At 43.3% G+C, this 21,544-nt stretch overlaps 1 protein-coding gene across 1 annotated transcript in view; it reads right to left on the bottom strand.

Moving 5' to 3' along the window:
* The window catches only part of GAS7 (growth arrest specific 7), a 610,573-nt gene that overhangs the window by 482,338 nt on the left and 106,691 nt on the right, over positions 1-21,544 (bottom strand). The window lies entirely within an intron of this gene.

The following is a 21,544-nucleotide window of genomic DNA, read 5'->3' as shown; positions in this document are numbered from 1 at the left end:
GGTGAAAGTGTCTGACACTCCCCCAGTGGGATGTGGCTTGAGTTTAACAAAAACTACTGAGCTCTCAGGGTTTCGAGTTCTTCTGCAGGATTTCCCTTTCCAAGACACAGGTTATTTCTTTTGTCCTGTCTCCTGCCTTGGGAAGATGGCTGGGGCGCAAGGTCAGGGTGCACGGGCTGTCAGGCTTTGGGAGATTTTTCTGTCTTGGGGTGCAATGAAATTTCTTGAAGAACCAGAGATGGTCAACGAAGAGAATTAGTCCTTTACTTCCCTTCCGTCCAGGGAGATTGCTTCAAGCTGGGTAAAGAGTGGAGTTTCCTAGATGGAGTCATAAGGTGGATGGTGAAGCTTGGGGAAAGCCATCCTAGAGTTGCCATCTGAAGAAAGTTAGAGGCTTCATCTGTCTGTTTCTAAAGAGGAGTTTCCAGTTCTAATCTATTGCATTCCAGACAGCTGCATCCAGATTTGCAGTACTAGCAGGGGAAGTGCCCAGGGAGTGTTTTCCTTACAAAAAGTACCTACTGCCAAGATGTGCTGCCGTACTATTAAGACTGTGATTTCATGTGATCTAACCAAAAGTACTTTTCATTTGAAATCAAGTTTTACAAGTAAAGGATTTTGTCTTAAACAGCACTTACAGGCCAATGCAATATCGGCTCGCGTAAAACGGGCGCTCAATCATGAGCGCCCACTCTCCTAACGCGCATCCAGCCACCTCTCCTGGGTGCACGATGCATTATTTAAATGAGGGGGTCGCGCTAAAAAGGACACACTAGGGATAAATTGTGCGTCTCTAGCTCGTCCATGGCATCGGGTGCCCGGGAGAAGTGGCTGTGAACTGGTTAGGAAAACAGATGCTCAACGAATGGGCGCCCATTTCCCTAACCTGACCGCCGACATTTTTTTTCATGCTAATTCCTATCCTGATAGTAAGTAGGAGGAACCACAGAAAAGTAGTATTTTGGGCTTTACTTGTGGCTTTGTGGGGTTTTTTTTTTTTTTTAGACGGCTCAGAACGCATAAAGACTTAACGCCAGCCCTGGCGTTTTGCAGGTTAAAACATGCGCATTGGGCACACGCGGATTTTTGCTAATAGCCTTATTTATATGCATTTACATGTGATGAGTGCTATTAGCTAAACGTTGGTTTGGCCACATGTTTTGGACACGCTAATCCCCTTATTACATCGGGTATTAGCTTAGCACGTCCAAAACATGCATCCAAGAGCTCTGTAACCTGTGTGCTAGGCTCAGCGCATGATATAGCATTGGCCTGTTAAAGTGATGGCATGTATTTTTCCGAAAGGGACCATTGCAGAGGACTTCCAGAAAGAAAAAAAACACCTGGCTTTGAAAGACTTATCCTTTCCCCGCTGTGAGGGAAGAACCTGGGAGCATGGTTGCTGGAATGATTCATAATCTCCCATGTCAGCTCCTGTTACAGAGGGGAAGTTGAGGTACGGACTATTCTGTCTCTGCTCTGTATTTCCTATGCACAGTTTAAACCGATAGCTTAACTCGGTTCTTACTTGCAGACAGAGGAGGCCGCTTCTTCAACTCTGAATTTGATTTACTTGATTTATTTAAAATATTTTTAGACCACCTATCAAAATTACTAAACAGTTTACATAAAAAAAAGCCATAATTCAGTTAAAAATATAAACTCTAAAAACATAAATACACTAATTATTAACAGTCAAAACAAACAGAGCATTATTATGCATAAACTGAAGATAACCACGACCAGCATAGTCTGGGCCACAGAAATAAGGACAGATAAAATGAGAATAATTCTGTAGGGTTGACCAAGCTAGCTGCTGATGCCACATAGGCCTGACCAGTGCTGACTGAAAAACATGAGGCAAAAACTCTCCGGCACCCCTGCTTCTAGTCAGAAGTTAATCCTTTAGAGCCAGCTGCACTGAATACAGCTAAAGCTGTAAATGTGCAGGCTGATCACCAGTTGGCAGTATAACAGGAAACCCCGAAACTATACAGAGTAAAGCATGAACAACAGCCATACCTGGGAACTCTCTGGATTTGGCCCAGAGACTCCAGAATTCTGAACTGCTGGGTCTCTGGGCCAACACCCACAAACTCCGAGTGCCCTAGGGTTACCAAATGTCCAGACAGTACAGAGATTTGAAGCCATTTCCAGAAGCCAGAAGGAGGGCTAAAATGTCCGGATTTTAGCCCTCCAATCCAGCCTGAAAATCTTCTCCTGCCCAGTGCTGGCACCTTCCACTAAGTTAACCTCATTCCTACTGCGAAGGTCGGCATGGCGCCTCTTCTGTTGCTCTGGTGGCGCAGGTCAAATGTTAGCTGTTTGAACTGGAGGGGCCTCCGTAGCCCATGCGGTTCAAACAGCTGATGTTTGATCTGCGCCGCACCGACCTATGCAGTGGTGCGGTATTCAGACAGAAACAAGGAAGTGCCTCAGGAGCAGCAGGCTGACAGGAGCTCAAGCTCTGCAGGCCGAAAAAGATGTGCCCTGGGAGCAGCAAACCGTCAGGGAGCCCAAGCCCTGCTGGCAAAAAAGATGTGCCCTGGGAGCAGCAAACTGGCAGGGAGCCCAAGCCCTGCCGGCTGAAGAAAATGCACTCCTGGAGCAGCAGACCTGCAGGGAGCTCCGTTTCTGCCGGCAGGAGACGATACATCTCGCAAATGGAGAGCCAGCAGGATATCCAAGCCCTGTCGGGCAAATGTATAAGCAGAGAAGGGGGTGGACCTTCAGCATCTTTCATCTCGCCCATGGCAGAAGAGCCCTAGAAATTGAGAAAGCCTGTTGAGTGAGGAGAGGGGAGGGGGAGCCAGTGAGTGTGCGAGAGCTATGTATATGAGGGAGAGAGAGCCTGAGTGGGTGAGAGTCTGTGGGTGTGTGTATATGTGAGGGAGAGCCAGTGAGTGTGCATGTGGGGAGAGCTTATATGTGTGAGAGTCTGTGTGGGAATGGGAGGGGAGACAGCTAGTGAGTGTGAAAGAGCATCTGTGTGTATGTGAGGTGGGGGAAGAAAGCAGAGTAAGCCCGTGAGTGGAGAGTGTGTGTTTATATAAGGGAGAAAGAGTCTAAGTGTGTGAGTCTGCAGGTGTATGTATATGTGAGGGAGAGCCAGTGAGTGTGTGTGTGGGTGGGTGGGAGAGAACTAGTGTGTGTGTCTAGGGGGAAGAGCCAGTGAGTGTGAAAAAGCCTGTGTCTGGGGGGGGGGGGGGGGTGGAGGGAGCCAGTGAGTATGAGTGTGTGTATGGGTGTGGGTGGGAAGGGAGAAGAGAGCATGTGTATGTGGATAGGGAGGGAGAAGATAGCCTGTGCATGTGTGAGGGAGTAGGGAGAGAGCCTGTGTGTTTTTGTGTGTATGAGAAAGGAGTGTGCATGAGAGTCAACGTGTGAAAGAGAGAATGAATACTTATGTTAGGAAGTTTGTGTATATGAGAGAGGATAAAGTGTGCACTCTCCCTCTTCTCTACTAATCTTTGACAATCTCAGGATGACTGGAAATCAAAAGTTCCCAAGCATGACAACAGCATTAGTAACAGAAACAAAGGCTGCTGCAGAAACAGAACACTGTGGGCCCGATATTCAGACACTAGATATCCGGTTATATTCAGCGGCCATTATATAGCCAGATAAGTCACTTATTGGCTATCTAGTTAGCCAAAAATATTGTAGGCGGGCAATGGGCAGATTGGGGTGGAGCTAATTAGCTGGATAAGTTATCCTGCTAAGTAGCAATATACAGCCTTATATGGATAACTTATCTGCCACCTAAGTTAGAGCTGTTCAATATAGGTCTAAACTTAGACAGATAAAACGTATCTATTTAAGAAGCGATTTGTCTAGGAATATTCAGCAGTATGGCCATGCTTTTGATTATTCCATCTAAATTAACCAGATATGTCAATCTGGTTAATTTTTCAATATTGACCCCTATGTAAATAGGACCACAGTGAATAAATAGGAAAACTGTAGAAGACAAGGGGCCTTCTACCTGTGGAGTTAGGACAGGGACTACCCTGGCATTTCTGTCACAAGGCACAAGCACAGCGTGGTCACACTTTTTGATATTAAAATGTATGACTATATTCGGCCAGGAAAACTACCTGCACACATAAGCAGGCGCTAATATGAGTGGGAAGTTTTCTGGGGATAATTTTCAAAGGGCCCAAGAATACATTGAGATGACCTGTTGCCGAGGCAAGGAAGAACTGCAGAGGCTGTCTTCTTATAGTCCTGTGCGGGTGACATCATCATTGGGCACCTCCAGGATTTTCTCGCCGCGGGCCCTTTAAGATAGATGCCTACCATACGGCTTGGGAATTTGGCCCAGGAATGGGGAGCTCAGCAGAGGAGGAAGCCAAAGTGTTGCGGTCTGCCATGCGCACAGAAGGAGGCCTTCCCCAGCAATGGCGACTGGCGCCCAGAGCTCGGGGTTGGAGGTATGAGCAGAAGTGTGCGGGACGGGCCCGCAGACAGCCAATCACAGCACCTAGTCTCGGACAACCCAAGGAGCAGAAGATCTGACCCCAAGATCATACCAAGTATCTTCTGCATAGCAGTCCACAGTATTTAGCAACTGGGCCACTGGGACAACCCTGGATTAATTTTATTTTAAAAAAACCCACTATTCTTATTTTTTTTTAATTTATGATCTATAAATGTGACCTTGGTTCTAAACATGTGACCCTTTTCTCAAATGTTTGAAGCAAGGTACAACAACTCATCCATCAATAAATGAAACAACATAAATAGTATATCAAATTACAGATAATAAACTGCCCAACCCATACAATTAAAAAACTACTCATTCCCAATTAAGCGATAAGTAGTGTGTGCATTTAAGTTATAAAGATGTCAACCCCAGAACCTCAACAAGTACAGAATAAGTGACCACAAATTAGAAATATGCAGACAAAAACTGAACTGGAAATCCCAAGAAGCCAGACTCTGTATTCCATGCAACATCAAAGAAATAGAAACAGAAAATTATATTTACATGTACTGCTGTGGTGCCAACCAGAAAACTGGAAAAAAATAAAATTAAAAAAAGACACTTAGAATGCCTAATGCCATATGGGTTCATTTTCATTTTTCATTTCATTTTTTCCTAGGAATTTATCAGTATTTATTGCCACAAGAACAAAAATAGGGAAAAATGACTCATCATTTTTGTGAGTAAATATTATTTTTGTTCTTGTAATAAATATTGTTAAAGTCCTGAGAAAAATAAAATAAAAACTGAAAACAAAAGTCTCTAGGCCTATAGAAACGCATGTTAGCTGTGGGCATGACCCTCAGAAAGCTATGAGTATTTCCATAAGGTAAACCTCCCATACCAAAACAGCACTAACTGTCAGCACTCAAACATTAACAACATTATAAATAAAAAGGCAACACTGCAATTATACTAGACCCTGAAATACCAATACACCTATTAGGAAAACAGAACAAGCCAGGCTGCTATATATCCCCTCAGAGAAACTATATATTTGTAAAATACTCATCTCTGCAACTGCTGATGTCCCACAGCTGTCCCACAGCTTGTAGCGATGGCATTAATTTCAATTCACAGAAGCTTTGATGACTGACACTGCTGCTGACAAATTTCAACTTGTACGAATTCAACCCCTTTTAGTATCTGTTACCAAGTGTCCAATATATGTGTAATTAACAGTATGACAAACTGCTGATTTGAGGGCATTTTTAGCATGCAGAAACTCATATACTAAGAAAGATGACAAGAAACTATAAAAAGGATAGTTGTACTATTTGGAATGAAAGAAAAAGTGACATTTTACAGATACATTTTGTAACATATGTCTTAACTTGATAACTTGTTGATTTTTGTATTTGGTACATTTTTTTATTTGTATATAGTTTAAAACAAACAATATGATTGGTTTCCAATAAAAAAAAAATAAGCCTTTTTAGTCAGATGTGAATATGCAAAAATATGCAAATTTGCCACATTCTTGCCACTGAATTTTGGGAAATGTGCCACAGAATTTGTTAACTTTTACCACAGAATCTTGAACAATCTACTGCAGGAAACCAGGAATTCTGATAATAATCAGACAATAACATGCATAGTTAGTCATTAAGAATGAAATCAACTGAAGACCAGCTGAAACAGCCAGGGGACTCTCTAAACCAATGGTTCTCAACAGGTGTGTTGGGACACACTGGTGTGTCGCAGGACCATAAGTACCGATTAGGAATTATTACTTATATATGTATGAGTGACCCGCGACAAAGCTTGTGAAATTAGGCAAGACTCTAAGAATAAATGTGAACCCAAGAAAAGATTAATTAATGTTTGCAAAATGCAAGTCGCCTTTGACTTATATAAAGATGCCTTTTGGAGATTGATATATATTTATGGACTTTGGCGTGGCTCGTGCCTTTATATAAGTCATGGCAGTTTCAATGTATGGACAATTTGTTCAGTATGAGCTCCTGCGATATAATTTTCCTACTCTTAGTTAATCGCTTTTGTTTTTAGGTGAGGTTGTGTTATTTTATTTTCTAATTGCTGTTATTTTTAAGTGAGTTTGTGCTGTCTTTCCACATTTTTTTAGAGTGCACCATTATTTGGTGAAGCTACATGTCTGCTTCTTATTTGATGCTTAATCTTTTATTAGTTTTTTTGGTGCTTTTGTCTTTAAGATCTATCTTGTTTTTTGCACACTCCACAGACTTTCTGACAATCTCGATGGTATGAGATAACTATCATACATATACAAGTGACATTTTACACAGGTAAAATCATACATTTTTATATATATTTATATCATTTGCTTGTCAAACAACAGTTTTTTATTGTGCATGTTTTAATTTATGTTACACTTTATCCGTTACCATTTATATGTGCCCATGATTTTATATTTGATTTTACATTTTATTTATTTATTTATTTATTTAGAACATTTTATATACCGGCATTCGTGGACATCATGCCGGTTTACAATCAACAAGTTAAGTTTGGAAAATTACATTTTAACAGGGAAGTTCAAACTGGGAGGGGGGGTAATGATAGGCAGCTGAGAAAAGACAGGGTAAACAAAACAAGGATCCTCGCGGTGAGGAGATGGCATATAACAAAAATATAGTTCCTCAATATGAGGAAAGGGGAGTAGACGAGTTGTGGTCTACATTGGCGCGGGTTGATGACTTTTTTATTCTGGGTAAGCTTGGTTGAACAACCATGTTTTCAATTTCTTTTTGAAGTTGTTCATGCAGGGTTCAAGGCGTATGTCAGGTGGTAGTGAGTTCCAGTGGGTGGGACCTGCAATCGAGAGAGCACGGTCACGTGTGGAGGAGAGATGGGCTGATTTCAAGGAGGGCACAAGTAGGGTGCCGGCTTTTGCCGTTCTGGTGGGTCGACTGGAGTTAGGAGTTGTAAAAGGGAGGTCTAACCAGTTGGAGTTGTGCGTGTGGATTGCTTTGTGGATTATGGTGAGTGTTTTGTAGATAATGCGTGATGTAATGGGGAGCCAGTGTACATACATTTGATTTACGTATGTCCTGTATCGTTAAGGTATATTTGTTATTTGTGTATTGTAGCCCCTGAGGCAGCCCCATTGTGGGGGTGAAACTCGGCCTGAGTCGGACTTTACATTGTTTTATTTATTTATTTATTTGTTTGTTTTTATATACCGAAGTATTAGTGTTGGCCTTTACTCCGGTTTACATTTGAACAACATTATACATGAGAACTCAAGAACAATATACATAAGAACTCAAGAATATTATACATGAGAACTCAGGAACAGTATTATACATAAGAAATCAGGAACATAATACATAACAATTATGTGCGGAATGTGGTCTCCATAATAAAGTTTCTAAACGGACATTTCTTGGCATCTAATCCATTTTGTTGCCCTCCCAGCACGCCTTCAGGGAAATTTTTCACAATGTTCACACTACATTTTATTGCCTCACTCATTAAGTGCCACTTTAACATGCACGTTAAATTTTCACCGATTCACATGCTAAACTTTTTTTTTGTGTACAGTTTTTATTGCATGCGTTGGGACGTGCTCTGGATGATGGCAGCATATCCAGTAAGTTACGTTAGCCCCGAAAGAGTTTTCCCTGCTGTTACATCCCAGCCTTATCACTGGGAGGGTTGCAGAGTGCAGTAACCCACAGAATGAAGCCAGAATTAATTTTAGCATTCATTTTGCATTAGTTTTATAGCTGAATCTCTTGATATTGTTTTTGAGGGTAATTTTATAACAACCCACTTAGGGCTGAAGTTCCTATCTGGATTTTGGCCCTAATTTTCAAAGTGACTTATGAGTATAAAAAATTAGCGGGTATCCGCATACCCCTGAGTGGCATCTGCGCACAGATTTATGCTAGCTAGAAAAAGCAGAGTAAATCTCCATGAAAGTACGCATATAAATGATTTCCTGACCCCCAACTCTGCTCCCCGGGAACGCATCTTTGCGGTATGCATGCAAGTTCATGCAACATCGCCTCTGCGTATACTTTACACATATAACCCCAGGGTAATTTTCAAAAAGTCCATTTACGCTCATAATTGCTTTTGAAAATTACAGTACCTCTATTATATTTAATTTGGTTTTTATGTCCATGAACTGGAGGCTTAGGGTTGGGCAATCAAGAAATGTATAACAAATTCTAAATATAAAAGGATTCTGTGCCTTTTCTTAGATTAGATTTTATGGATATTTTTGGATGTCACACCAGCACTTCTACACTGTCTGACCATTATAACGTGTGGTGATATCATCACAAAGCACTCATCAGCCAGTCACAAAGCAGCCTTCATCTTTTAGCACTTACAGACATGGTGCAATTTTGCATTATTTCTCTTCTGATTTTTGGAACAAAAGCTCAGAGTTTCTCTCCCTGTGTGACAGGGTTTAAAGCTCCTTTCTGACTGTGCTGGGTGTACCGCTGGCAGCACAAGGCTTAGCTTTACCACAACAAGCCCCTCTGACCCCTTTCTGAGCTGGGAAAACCTCCCAAATTACTTCACTCTCACTTGGTATTTCCCTCATCCCCAGTGCCGGAAACGCCTGCTAAGTAGGACACCGCACAAAACGGAAACATCTGTGCTCATGCTGAAAGCTGCATCACACCTTGGCATTCTCTCCCTCTGTCTGCAGAGGCTTCTACAGAGAGACCAGGACAGGGAAGCTCAGCAACCCACTGCAAATGCCCATGCATGTGGGGAGATAATGCGCGTGGCATGCATTTATGCGGGCAGGCAACGTGCATGCATAAAATTCCATGCTTCAAAATAAAAAAAATGAAAACCAATCACTTAAGGCTGCAATGAGACAGCAAACACAGCACAGTGCCGGACCCGAGCAAGCAGGAAGGAGGAGGAGTGGTCAGCCTGTGCGGAGAAGAGGAGCAGCGTCTGTCCCTGTGGCAGGGCTGCTGCGGATTCCATCCCGTGGCAGCTCGAGAAAAGGAGGTCTGGAGTCTCCAGGCCAAAGCCAGTTCGCTGGTATGTAAATGCCACCTCTGCCTCCTTCTGGCCTATGCAGACCAATGCAAGCACTCCTCTACCTTCTTCCAGCCCATGAGGGCCCAGATAATTAAGCTATGACGCATTTTCCTCCTTGTGGGCTGGGGTGGGTGCTGTGTTAAGGACCTTGCAATTTGGTCAGGGCCAGTATAACAGGTTTTGACACCCTAGATCAGTAGTTCCCAAATCTGTCCTGGGGGACCCTCAGCCAGTCAGAATTTCAGGATATACAGCACAAATATACAAGAGATAGATTTGTATGCACTGCCTCTACTGCATGTACATTTATCTAATGCATATTCACTGCAGATATCCTGAAAACCTGACTGACTGTGAACTACCCTAGTGAACCTTCAGCCAAGCATCCCCTCATCCCGATCAACTTTCAGGCCCTTAAGCCTCCAATCTGAGATTTTGATAACTAAACTCAATAATCATTACAATCCAACCACCTCCCCATCCAGTACATTCCTGAAAAAAAACACATTTTTTTTTTTTTAAATATTTTTATACCGTTTCAGCAAACATGTTGTACTAGGTGGTTCACAGAAAAACACAGAGCATCAGAATAAACATTAACAACATAAAACACAGCAAATTAAAACACTGACAAAGTAAACATTGTAGCATAAAACAAAGTAAATATAACAGGCATACATTAAAAACCTAAGATAAACCCTCACCAATGCTTCAGCAAATAATAGAGCCTTTAACTGTTTGCGAAACTGCTTAATATCAATGATAAATTGCAGTGTGTGTGTGGCAAAGAGTTACATGTAATGGAACCGATAGCAAAAGCACGGGATCTTGTCTTAACAAGTCAGTTCATCTTCAACGAAGGCACCGTTAACAAAAAATCATCTTCAGAATGTAAAGGGCGAGTAGGATGATAACGAGCTAGATAACTAAGTGGGACCATGGGCAATAACAGTTTTAAAAATTAAGACTGCAATTTTAAACTTAATACACGCTGTTGTATAGACAACCAGTGTAGTTGAATCAAAATAGAGGATACATAATTGGGACATGATGCTGTCATGCTTTTAAATATTAAATTAAGTGTTATATGCTTATTAGGTGCTACGCCTCTGTTTGCTTTGCTTGCCGACCCTAACGGGGTGGGGTATGTATATGCCCGGGGGGGGTGGAGTGTGAGTGTGTAGAGGAGTAAACTCCCCCCCCCCCCATTGCCCCTGTGGAATGGAGGTGGGTGTTTGTGTGCACACACTATTCTTGTCTTTGTTCCCCTGTCCTCTGGCATTGTCTACATTGTAGTCTCCCCATGTGTGTGTGTGGGGGGGGGAGATTGCTGTACATCTATGGCTGAGAACACTCTTTCCCCTTCTTCTCACTCCTTTGTGTGTGCGCGCACTCTTCTCTCCCCTTTATCCCTATCCCCTCCATGTGTGTGTGTGTGTCTGGAGGAGGTGAGTAAGTGTATATGTATGTGTGTGTTGAGAGGGTCATTCTTTCCTTCTTGCATTCTTCACTTTGTTTCACTCTCATTACCAACACCCATCTGTGCGTATGGGGATGAGAGTCTTTCCCACTTGCACTCTCTCTACTTCCCCTTCCCAGTCTACATTCCCCCTTTCAGTGTCCATTTTCTTCCTCTTTCTTCCCCATCCCATCTCTTACTCCCCTCTGTTCTCTCTGTCTCATTCACTCTCCTCCTCTTACTTCACTCCTCCCATACACCCGTTCCCTGTGTTGCCTTCCTTCTCCTCTTATCCCTCCCCCTTCATCCTCCTCCCCCTTGCACCCTTCACTTTCTTCTCCTCTCATCTCCCCTCTTTCTTGCTTCCCCAAATGTGTGTGTGTGTGTGTGTGTGTGTGTGTGAGTGAGTGTCTGGGTATGGTGGCTTCAGTGAGTTGGTGGGGCATTATTTTGCTCTCGCACTGTTTACTTTGTCCTTTTTCCCCCTCCCTCTTTCCACTTCCACCATCATCATCTTTTGTTTATACCAGGCCTTTCCAGCCAAGGAGTTCCAGGTACATTAAATATAGAATTAAGCATAGTTATAAATAGTAGACCTAGAGTAAGCTACTTGATACATACAGTAGGGTGCTTCACAAATAGCACGGTGGGAATACTTCATGGAATGCAGTCTCTAATGGAGTTTGTGACCTAGTCTAGAACACGGTGTATCACTAGAGCAATATGTATGCTTAGTAATATACAGGTTTTAGTAACTTTTGTTCCTTTAGCTGGGATACATACAGCGTTCCTGGAAGGGTTTGTGTCCTCAATTGGGGCTAAAGACTGTTTCAAAGAGTCATGCTTTCACCCATTTCCTGAAGGTTATGAGATCTGGGGCAAATCTGATGTTAATTGCAGTGAATTCCATAGTGTCAGAGCTGAGCCTGCAAAGATTCTCTTCCTAGTGCTGGTGAGGCCTATGATCTTTGGGAATGGTATCTCCAGTCGGGCTTGCGTTTGGGTGCGCAGTTGGACAGTAATGTATGGAGCGAAGTAGCCTGGTGCCGAGCCTTTGAGTGCTTTATAGGCTCGGACTAATAATTTGAATTTAATGGGGACAATGTCAGGAGCCAGTGTAGAGGTTTTAAGGTGGGGTTCATGTGATCAAATTTTTTAACCTTCATTATCATGCGTGCTACCGCATTTTGTTTGAGCTGCAGGCAGCAATTCATGGTGTTAGGTATACTGATGTAAAGGGAGTTGAGGTAGTCCAAGCAGGAGATTATCAAAGCTTAGATGGCACATGCAAAAACATTGACATCTAGGAGAGGCTGGAAGTGGCAGAGTTGGTGGGGATGGTAAAAAGGGTTCCTTTTTTCCCTATTCAAAGCATCTCTGTCTTTTGGGTTAAGATTTTGATTTGGTGTAGCCAGCTGGCTATTTTTGCTAAACAGTCGTTGAGATTGCTAATGGTTGTAACATGGTTAATGCTGAGTGGGACCAGTTGACTTAGGCCCAGAGCCTCTATTGTTGTTAGAAATTATTAGTGGATGTTCAATTGTAGCTCACCTACATGAATGTTGATGTCTCCTAGGATTAGTGTCCTAGGATTTTGCAGGATAATCTCTGCTATGAATCGCAGAGGGTCATATAAGACTGCAGTGGTGGTCACTGGTAGGCGGTATACAAGAAGGATGCCCGATTTGGGATGGGTATTGGCCATGTGTATATGTGTGCATGTGTGTATGGGAGGACAGTGAGTGTGTGTGTATGTTTAGGGGGAGGTGGAGAGAATGAGTATATGGAGATAAGGGAGAGTAGATGAGAGGGGAGAATAGGTATAGGGGAGAGTGGGTAGGTGCAAGGGTTGGCATGTGTGTGGGAGGAGAGGGTGTGTGTGTGTGTGTGTGTGTGTTTTGGGGGCAGAGTGGGGTTTCTTCCCCTCCTCTTCTCTATTCTTTCTCACTCACCCCTACCCTTTCCTCTCATTCACACCCTTCCCCTCTCCATTCCTCCCTCTCTCACCCCCTCCCTTCGCTCAGTCTCCTCTCCCTTCCTTCCCTTACGTCTCCTCCCCTCCTTTCCATTCATTCCCACTCTTCTCCTCTCCTGTCCTCCCTGCAGCTCAGGCATTCTCATCCTACTGCTGGGGGTGCCTGGGAAGTACCACCAGCCGTTCCGCTCCTGCTGCATCACTGTGCTCTTTGGCGGGTGGAGCCCGAAAAACCCCACCAGGCTTACAGCACTATACCTGAGGTCTCCAGTGGATTGGCCTAACCCCTAGCTCCGGCCATAACTGCTTTTCCTCATCCTTCTGCTGCCACTGTCACACTCCTCCTCCTCTCTGTTAGGATTCCTGTGACATGGCTGCCGCCTGCATATACGCAGACTCGATACTATGCTTACCCGGAGCCCTAAGATTTTTATAGCATAAAGAAGTATACATAATTCAAATATGTCTGATGATTATGTCTTCCGTGATTTTGGGGGGGAAGATTGAAAAATCAAAAATAATAAAAAAAATACCAAAAATTATAAATTAGAAGAAATCCATGCTGCATTGGTTGAAGGTAATCTCTGAAATGGCTGCTGGTTTAGGGTACTTCTCCCTTACTATTCACTGTAGGAAAGAAAAAGACTCAAATTCTGTTGTCACCTCAGTCATAGTGACACAGACTCCCTCCATTACCAGACAATTTGTAAAGTAACACAAAACCCTGCAGAAATGTCGGGCAGAACCCGTACAGCATTTCTGCCACACTAAAACAGTACTAACTTCCAGAACTCAAACAGCAACAATCCTATATAAAAAAGCAATACTGCAAATATTCCACTGGGGCCTAAACCACCCACTACACCTCTTACAGATAAAATACAATAAGCTGGACTGCTCTAGGTCCCTACACAGAAAATACACGCTAGCAGACTACCTCACCTTGATCACACACGCAGAACACAGACTCTCAAAAAGTACAGGATAAGTGATCGCAAATCAGAAACTGAAATGCGTGAATTCTTATTTACTCTGCTAGCCACACAAGCTTCTCCCCCAACCTTCCTGTCCTCTGCAGACAGGAGGAGGAGAGGAGAGGGAGAAACAAGAGAAGAGGAGGGCCTGGATTAGGGAGTAAAGTGCTCTGTAGTGGCTGCTCCAGGCTCAGCCTCTCTACCCCCTCACTTCCTGCTTTCCGCTTGGAAGGTCACAGGTGCTGGAGCAGGAAGCACAGGACAGTTCTCTGCTGCCTGTCAATAGTTCTGGGCACTGCCGATAGAGTCATGAGGGCAGGACACCTGGTATTCAGGGCAGCTATCCCTTTTGTTTACTTTTGTTTAATATCACAAACTATGACTACTCCGTCACCTTCAACCACTCCTTGAACCTTCCATTTCCGCTCTGTGTTACAATCACTGCTATTCTCGGGTACAGATTACTGTAATTCCCTTCTCACTGGTCTCCCAGCATATACCATTTGTTCATTACAAATTATACAGAATACTGCAACGAGACTCTTAACTGGAACTCCTATCCATGATCATATTACCCCCCCTGTCCTTGAATCACTACATTGGCTCCCAATATCATACCGTACACAGTATAGACTGGCCATGATCATACTCTCCACAATTCAAAATATTCATTCTCCCTGGATTTCCTCTATATTAAAAATTTATGTTCCTTCCCATTTGCTTAGATCAGCAAGCCAAACATTCCTCGATGTCCCCTCTCCAAAGCTAACTCACCCTGAGGAAACAAGAGAGCATGCTTTTTTCTCAGCGGGCCCACTTCTTTGGAACACCTTACCAAAAGAAATGAGGAGCTTTCATGAAAGAAGTTTCTTCAAAAAAGCTCTAAAAATGAACCTTTTCAAAAAAGCATTTCTGAACATAGTTAATAACTTGCAGTCCGTCTGCCATCCTCATTATCAAGAGCGGTGCATGCAGTCCTCCCTGCTTTATTACCTCCAGTGTCTTCTTGCAGCTACATTTGTATTCAGTGTATTAATTTGATTTGTTTTGTGTTTTGGTATTTTGGAATCTGATTCATAATGTATTTTATTTTATTTAATTTTAACATTATCGTTATGAAATTTTTGTTACCTATTATGTGTGTTTTTATTGTACCCTGCCCTGAACGTAGGAAGGGTAAGTAACAAATGTTTTAAAATAAATAAATAAATATATTGCCATTTGTCAAGATATCAAGGTGGTGTACAACGAAACATGTAAATACAATAAGAAAATTACAATAAGCCTTCATTAATAAATAGAATTTAGAATACAATTTTAAGATAAAGTAACCCAGAGAATTATAAACTGCACACAATTATATATAAGAAAACCTCATTTTTTATGGGCAATTATCTCCAGGTGAGACATTATTGTCAGTCTCTTTCTTCTAATAATATTGGGTCTCTTGCATGTACTGATGAAGAGTCCATTTTTTAAAATAATGTGACTCCTTTTTTTGGGAGTGGTGATTTCCTCAGGGCACAAATTTAATTTTTAACCTTTGGAGCTGCTCCAGCTGGCTGATTCCATCCCATGCTTGACTCTTGATCCCTGGGGGAGGGGGGAGGATTCTTTTTATGGGGGGAGACTCTTGTCTATGGCAGACAGTGTTTTTTGATCCTGTGTGTGTATTGGTAGCTGTGGCATCCCAGGAGGAAGATGCTGTCAAAGAACAGGCAGGACCAGGAATTGAATGTTAAATAATTTACTGATTAAGGTAAATTAAAGTCCATCTTTAAATACTTGTGCAGTTACGGCTGAATTGGTTATAGGTAAGTGTTTCACTCTGGGCGGGTATCCTCTTCCTCAGCAAACTGATTGAGCTTCCTATGGTGATATACATTGTGTACTAAAGCTCTCCCAGCGGCTTACCTGGGATTCCTAGATCAGGGGTCCCCTTCTAGCATAGCAAAAATCCTACCTTAGCTCCAGCATCTTCCCAAACATCCAGCCCTGTGTCCTGGTCCCGTGTTGGAGATCCAGTTGGGGTTTCCAGGTTCTTACTTGATTTCTTTAGTTCTTCTGAAAGGTGACTCCTCGGGTTAAAAAGTCTGACGGTGGGAACCTACTGATCCAGCCAAGCTCCCAGTGAGGAGTGGTGGCCAAAAAGCCTCCTCGCAACAAAAGAGATACATTTTCTTCTACAAAACCCTTTCTAGACTGGACTTCTGCTGTCACAGGTGCTTGCCACATTCATGGGGAGAATGGGCTCACTGGTCTTCAGCCTCTGCACTCTGAATCCAGCTAGCGAGGATGACCTTCATCACAGAAACAGAGTGAAATGCAGTCCCTTCTGTGGTAGAGTTCTTCCAGCCTTCACGCGCCTCACACAGCCAAGCTTGCCACATTCAGGGGGTGAATGGGCTCACTGGAGTGCAAGTTCCAATAGGATTCAGGCCAAAAGATATCCTTACTGAACTAAATACCTAGAATCCACTGGCAAGTTGTGCACAGCGAATCCCCCTCCAAAAAGGGGAAACTGGTGAGGCAGGGAAAAAAAAAAATCTACATCTTGTCTCTCTGGTGTCTGCTCTGCACTGGCTCTAGCCACCCCTCTTACTACAAAATGGCTGGTTCTAAAGAGCATGAGCAATCAATCCCGGCTCTCCTGAGTGGGAGGAGGGGATGGATAGCTCAAATGTTTTTTAGAAAAGGGAAATGGAATTAAGGCATATAGTGACGGACTGAGGGCTCCGGTCACAATTCTATAAATAAATTCAACAAACTTGTTATTTGGTATACTATTCTCAGGGATCAGGTAAAGCCTAATCACCTATGTAGATTATATGGAATGGGGGGGGGGGGGGGATTTAGGTGTTGAATTGGATGTCGCAGATCTGAAAGTACTTTTGTTTCACTTTATAAGTATTTACCTTCTGCTGCTATGCAAGAGATGCAATTTAAGATTCTTCCTCGTTTTTATCTCACTAGACTGAAGGGTGCTCAAATGCATTTGTGGGATTCTGATTTATATACCAATTGTAACTCTCATAGTGGCACCTTCTGTCATATGTTTACTGAGTGTCACAAATTACGTTCTTACTGGAGACAATTTTTTGCCTTTATAGTCTATTTTGCATTGCTCAGGAGATCATTCCCAATGCCTATTTTATTTGAGTTTATTTACTTTTGACCAATTATTACCCATTGCAAAGGAGGTGATTCTAGTACATTGGGAAGGTGATGAGTTACCTTCTTTCAGGCAATGGAAAATGCTGATGAAACAAACTGCTGTAATGGAGAGGTAACACCATGTATCTAGGGGTGAGACATATTTCTGCAGCGGGTGTACATTCAACTTTGGAAGAAAGTTACCAGGATTCTTTAACTTGTTCATGCAGCACTTCTTCTTTATATTTTGTGTATTGTTTTTGGGAGTGTAGTAATGTCTGAGTGTATGTGTTTGCATGTGGGGTGAATAAGGCAAAATGAGGTCAGTTTCTGAGTTGAATTATATTTGAAATAGAGAATAATTCATGTTCTGGTTTGCAGATGTATTTGTATGCTGAACTGTATTTTGCTAGTTTGAAAAAAAAAGATGAAACCACAACAGAAGTAATACAAATCTATACTCAAAAATATATGAACTAAGACTAAACTTTTCAACATAAAATATAGAATAATGTTACGATCCCCCCTGTTGCTGGGCTACAGGTGGTATCTCACCTTCCACCGGAGGCCGCTCCGTAGCCAGGGTCTCGCCTGTGTTCCACCCGGGACTTGCTCCAGGGCCTGAGAGGCCTAGCTGTTCCTGTGGCCTGCCTGTGGCTTGCATGCCTCTGTGTTTGGACTTCCTGTTTGGCGACGCCCTTCTCCTAGGGGCCGGCCCGCAGCTCTCTACACCACTTATAGGGCCAGCGGTGGGCGGTCCTGACAAGCTCCTCCTAGGGAGTTGCCTACAACCTCCAGTATTTAAGGACTTTCTTGTCACTTGCAACTTGCCTGCAGATTGAGCATTACAGTCGCCTGTAACCTTGCCGATCCAGGTCCTCCATGTATTGTTGGCTCCTTGTCCTGACCTTGCTTTGATGTCTGTTCCTGACCTTGCTTTGATGTCTGTTCCTGAAGCTGCCTGATCCTGTTCCTGTTCCAGTTCTGGTTGTTCTGCTCTGTGTCTTCGTCTGGTTCCTGAGCCTTCTGTCCTGTTGGGCCCTGGAGTGGCCAACAGGAGGGATTCGTCCCCCGGGCTCTTGAGCTTCTGTTCCTGCCAGCCGAAGGGGCTTCGGATGTCAGTATCCCAGCATCGGAGTTCCTGCTCGTCTGGACCTTTCCTGCACCCTCCTTTCCTCAGCGTGGTCCGCGACCAGCCTTCCTGGGCTGTGTAGGGCGCGTCTGGGACGGGGTGGTCCGCGACTCAGTCCTGTGGGTGGGCTGAGTAGGGCGCCCTGTTGGACAGTGCCATGTCTCCTTCCAGCCCTCCTCTTCAACGTCTTGCTTCAGCCTGTCTTGGATGTCTGCTTCAGCCCCGTCTGACGTCTTCTGTGTAAGGACTCTGTCTGCCCTTGCCTCTGTCCGGCCTGCTGCCCATTGCCGTTTCCAGCAGCAGGTCCGAAAGGGCCGGGAACAGTCGGAGGACCGTTCATCAGTCAACTTCCCAGTGTTGGCTACCATGGGCGTGCAGGTCCGGCTGAGGGTCAGACTCTGTGCCTGCTTCTGTACCCGCCAGGCTCACCATGCCTGCCCAGCTCACCTCCCATGGTGTGGCTGGGGCTCCTCCCTAGCTTTCGCCGTGGCCCAAGGGCTCACCACCAGCTCGAGACGACCGCGCCTGCGCGCGCTCGTAACAATAATATATATATAAACAGCAAGATGAAATAGACAAAAGCCATGCAACAGGAAGTAAAGCCTATAAATTAAAAGTTTGCTTATAAAAATATGTTTTTACCCCTTTGCAAAATTATAAATAACTATTTTCTTGATGTAACTCCAATAGTAGAGTATTCCAAAGAAAATGGAGCTGTATAGCTAAAAGCAGCCCACCTAATATTCTCTAGACTTATTTTATTTGGTGGAGGAACACTTGATAGATCCAACTGAGACAAATGTAAAATATGTGTAGATTGATAAGGTAACAATACATTTGCAAGTTAAAACAGACAGATCATATGCAAAAATTTAAAAGTAGCACATACAATTTTAAACTTTATTCTATATGTGACACTCATATGGGTTGACTACTAGTTGTCGCTAAATTCCTGTATAGAATGCAATATCAAAGAGCCTACCTGTGAGGCAGTGCCCCTAGGGTTCCCCTATTTACCTGTGCAGGACCATGCTAGATGCCTGGTCCACCTTAAATGCCTTAAGGAGAGTATACTCTATGGGCGGGATCCTGCAGGGCAAGTGAGGCTCAGAAGGCGTAACCAGAGACTGGGGAATAAGAGCTGGGATCCAGGTAGGGATAACCAGACCAGGCCAAGGTCTCTGGGAGGAAGGCAGCTCCTGAAATGTAACACTGTCCAAAAACTGAGCTGAGACAAAGAAGCACAAACTGTGAGCAGCGAGAGTCTGGAGGGTCTGGATTGGATGTCTCAACTCTATTTAGCCCAGCCATTTTAGGACTCTTTGAGATCAGTTTTAGGAAGCCTTGTGCGAGTAAGGATGGTTTGGTTTTACACTCTGGTGAAGCGTCCCAGCTTCATTCTGAGTTTCAGTTGGAAGGAATACCTCACTGTGCACTCCCCGCCAGAGGGTTCTTTTCCTACTAATTTATAGAAAGATAGATATTTATGCCTGTTTCCCTTTTGGGGTGGAAGGGCTCTTGCCCAGTGGACTGAAGATCTGTGAGTCCTCTCTAAACCCTAGGTGGGCAGGCACCAGTAACAGATCCTGCTGTGAGAGTAATGTTGGCTGAAAATGTATCAAGCTTTAACTTTAAAAGCATTTTTTGGACACAAATAGTGTGGAGAGGTTTTCGGATTACCCCTCTCCACTGGGATGCAGCGCTGGTATAGCCTGATCTCATCTGACTTTTTCTCGAGAAGTCCCCAGAAATATCAACTAAGGATGAAAGAACAAGACTGGGGGACCACAACCAGATCTCCACCCTTGGGACCAGGGTGGGCTGGGTGTTCTGAAAGAAGATGGATTAATGTAGGATTGTTTTTGCTGGGAAATGGGAACCCTTCAACAGGCTTCCTGGTTAGCTGCCGGGTGAGCTTTGTGCAAGTAAAATCACCATGGGAACTCTACCCAGAGGCCTGAAACAAAGGACACCTACCTACAGAGAAAATCATTCATGTTCAAACAGTCAGATCTAACTTCACTATTGATGAAAAAAATGGACTTTTATTATCAAATCAGTAAACTTTAATTTAACATCCCAAGCCTGGTCCTATTGATTTGTCCCAGCATCCCACCCCAAGGGATGCAGCTACACTCTAAACACACTGAAAGCTAGACACCATGGTCTCTAGGCCATAAGCAAGAGCTTTCTCCATAGAAAGAGTCCCCCCAGGATTAAGAGTTTGAGCATGGGAGCTAATCGCTAGTTGGAGCAGCCCCGAAGAGAATAAATAAGTTTGTGTGCCCTTGGGATTAAAATCCCCATTAAGGGTTACATATAACTAACTGGCAGCCAGTGCAATTCAATCAACAATGATGTTATATGGTTTGACTTTTTTAGCACCCAACGAGATCTTAGCTGCTGTGCTCAGAAGGCTCTGAATCCATTTCAGAGTGATAGCGCATCCCTGATTCAGGGAGTTGCAGGAATGAACATGACTAATAATCATAGTATGGATAATCAATTCCATATCTTTTCTCTCTAGAATGCTATGAAGTTGATGAACATACAGCAAATGGAAGTATTAAGAGACAGTGATGCAATCTATCTATATACTGACAGTTTACTACCTAAATTCACACCTAAAATTGTAGCTGTCTCCTTCAGACAAATCATTGTCCCTGAAATTAATGGAAAACTTTTCAGAGGGTGATTTAACTTACTGACCTAAAGAGCCTCAGATGTAATAGGGTTCAATTTCAATGTATGCTTCTCTGCAGATAAACGTACATTAAGATTTGCAAAACATATTGTAGATAAAAGCAGTGGCGTAGCCAGAATTGATTTTTTGGGTGGGCACAAGGTTAACATGGGTGGGCTGTAGGCATGCAGGTCTACTAGTTGTTTTTTTACTGATAAATAATGCCAAATTATGCAGCATAGCATTCACATCTACGCCTAAGTATGAGGTTTACTTAATGATACAAACATAATTCACGGTGATTTGTGGTACTTTAGCCTTCTTATTATTACGATTTTATACACGGCTCCTACCTGTCCATAAATTTTGAGAGAGCGGTTGTGTTGCTTATATTTAAATTGCTAACATCTCAAAATATAGATATATATTTTTACCTTTGTTGTCTGATCTTTGTATTTTTCTAATCAGTTGGTCCTGGTCTCTTTTTCCCATTTTTTCCCTTATAGCTCATTTCCTAATTCCTTTTCAGTGTCTTTCTTCTATTACTGTCTTCTTCCCTTCCACACACACACACATACACGCTTTCTCTCACAGACTCCCTCTCACACACTCAAGCTCTCACTCTCATATGCTCTCCCCCCCCCCCCCAAGCCCACATTCAAGTTCTCACTTTCTCACCCCTCCCCA

Source organism: Rhinatrema bivittatum, chromosome 4 (genome assembly GCF_901001135.1).
Source record: "Rhinatrema bivittatum chromosome 4, aRhiBiv1.1, whole genome shotgun sequence".
Classification (NCBI taxonomy): domain Eukaryota; kingdom Metazoa; phylum Chordata; class Amphibia; order Gymnophiona; family Rhinatrematidae; genus Rhinatrema; species Rhinatrema bivittatum.
This window is presented reverse-complemented; position numbering and strand designations above follow the sequence as displayed.